Genomic DNA, 2,880 nt, shown 5'->3' with positions numbered 1-2,880 from the left:
TGGCCACCAGGGGCAGATGCTCAATGCAGGAGCTGCCCCTGGGGGTCAGTGCACTTCCATATGGGGAGTGCCACTCAGCCAGAAGCTAGCTCATGGCTGGCCGACACAGTGGTGGTGGCAGGAGCCTCTCCCACCTCCATGGCAGCACTAAGAATGTCCAACTAATGGTTTAGACCCGATCCATTGGGGGTCTAAACCTTTCTCAGACATCCCCCAAGGGCTCCCTGGCTGCCAGAAGAATGTCTGACTACAAGCTTAGGCCTGATCCCCTGGGGAGTGGGCCTAAGTCATCAGGTGGACATCCCCCAAGGGGTCCTGGACTGTAAATAGGCGCAAGCCAGGCTGAGGGACCCCCCCCCCCGAGTGCAAAAATTTCTGTGCACCGGGCCTCTAGTCCTATATAATAAAACCCTACTATGCAAATCAACTGAACAGTGGAACAACCAGCCCTATGATGCACACTGACCACCAGGGGGCAGGCATTCAATGCCGGAGCTGCCCCCTGAGTGTCCCGGACTGCGATAGGGCATACGCTTGGCTGAGAGACACCCCCCCCCCGCCATCCCCAGTGTACAAATTTTGTGTACTGAACGTCTAGTTGTAAATAATGCCGCTATGAACATAAGGGTGCTTGCATTCTTTCTGACTAGTGTTTAGGGTATCTTAGGATGTATTCCTCTAGAAGTGGGATTATTGTGACAAATGGCACTTCCAATTTTGAGGAAATTCCATACTATTTTACATAGAGGGTGCACCAGTCTGAAGTCTCACCAGCAGTGTACTAGGATCCCCTTTTCTCCACATTCATTCTAGCACTTGCCAATTCTGGTAGTTGTGAGATGATAACTCATTGTTGTTTTAATAGGTATCTCTCTGATGATTGGTGATTTTAAGCGTTTTTTTCATATGTCACTTGGTCATCTGTATATCTACTTTGGAGAAGTGTTTATATAGGTCCTTTGTCCATTTTTAAATCAGATTGTTTGTCTTCCTTCTGTTAAGTTATATGAGTTTCTTATATATTTTGGAAATTAACCCCTTACCAAATGCATCATTGACAAATACGTTCTCCCAACCAGTGGGCTCCCTTTTCATGTTTTTGATGTGCTTTTAGCTTTACAGAAGATTTTATTTTGATGTAGTCCTATTTCTTTATTTTCTCCTTAGTTTCCCTTACCCTAGTAGATGTATCCGTAAACATATTGCTATGAGAGATGTCTGAGATTTTGCTGCCTATGGTTTCTTCTAGAGTTTTTATGGTTTCATGCCTTACATTTGTCTTTTATCTATTTCAGTGTATTCTTGTATATGATGTAAGCAGGTGGTATAGTTTCATTCTTGAAATTAGTTTTTGCATATACCTATCCAATTTTCCCAGCACCATTTATTGAAGATACTGTCTTTAATCCATTGTTTGATCTGGCTTTCTTTGTCAAATATTAATTGGGCATAATGGCTTGGGTCAATTTCTGGATTCTCTGTACTATTCCATTTATCTACATGCCTCTTCTTGTGCCACTACCACGCTGTTTTGATTATGATGGCTTTGTAAATATAGGATGATAGCTGATATTTTGATCACTCCAACTTTGTTCTTTGTTCTCAATATTGCTGTGGCTACTCGAGCTACTTTTTGGTTCCATAAGAACTTTTGAAGTGTTTGTTCTAGATCTGTGAAATATGCCATTTGTATTTTAATAGGGATTGCATTAAATCTATAGATTGCTTTGGGCAATATGGACATTTTAATGATGTTAATTCTACCAAACCATAAACATAAAATATTCTTTTTCTATCTCTTTTTTTCAACATCCTGTAGTTCTCTGAGTACAGGTCTTTTACCTCCTTGATTAAGTTTATTCCCATGTATCTTATTTTATTGTTGTTGCAATTGTGAATAAGACGTTTTTTCTTATTTTATCTTTCCGAGAGTTCATTATTTTGTATAAAAATGTCATAGATTTCTGGCATTTTATATCCTGCTACATTTCCAGATTCATTTATTAAATTTAGTAGCTTTTGGTGGAGTCTTTAGGGTTTTCTATGTACAATAACATGTCATCTTCAAATAATGACAATTTTACTTTGTGCTTTCCAATTTGGATGCTGATGTTTTTTTGTTCTTGTCTGATCTGCCAATACTATGATGAATGAGAGGTGAAAGTGTACATCTCTGTCTTATCCCTGTTCTTATGGGAAATTATTTTAATTTTTGCCCATTGAGTACGATGTTCGCTGTAGGTTTGTCATATATGGCCTTTATTATGTTGAGGTATGATCCCTCTATTCCCACTTTGCTGAGAACTGTCCTCAAAACTGGATGTTGGATTTTGTTGAATGCATTTTCTGCATCAATTGATATGACCATGTGATTTCTTTCAATTTGTTCACGTGTTATATCACATTTATTGATTTTTGAATGTTATACCAGCCTTGCATCCTTAGAATAAATCTCACTTGGTCATGGTGTATAATTTTTTAAGACATTCCTGGATCCAATTTGCTAATATTTTGTTGAGGATTTTAGCATCTATGTTTATCAGGGATATTGGCTTGTAATTCTCTTTCTTTGTAGTCTCTTTATCTGATTTTGGGATTAGGCTAATATGGGCTTTGTAGAAAAAAAAAGCTTAGAAGTGCCCCTTCCTATTGGACTTTTTGCAATAGGTTGAGGAGGTTTTGTGATTGTTGTTCTTTGAATGTTTGGTAAAACTCTTTGAAGAGGTTGGACTAGGGTGTTTGATGCTGGGAGGTTTTTTTGTTTTGTTTTTGTTTGTTTGTTTGTTTGTTTGTTTGTTTGTTTTATTGCTATTGCAATTTCATCAGTAGTTATTGGCTTATTCAAGTTTTCTGATTCTTCCTACGTTTTAGAAGATTGTA

This window comes from Myotis davidii, unplaced genomic scaffold, assembly GCF_000327345.1.
Source record: "Myotis davidii unplaced genomic scaffold, ASM32734v1 scaffold728, whole genome shotgun sequence".
Taxonomy (NCBI): domain Eukaryota; kingdom Metazoa; phylum Chordata; class Mammalia; order Chiroptera; family Vespertilionidae; genus Myotis; species Myotis davidii.
Note: the sequence above shows the minus strand (reverse complement) of the source record.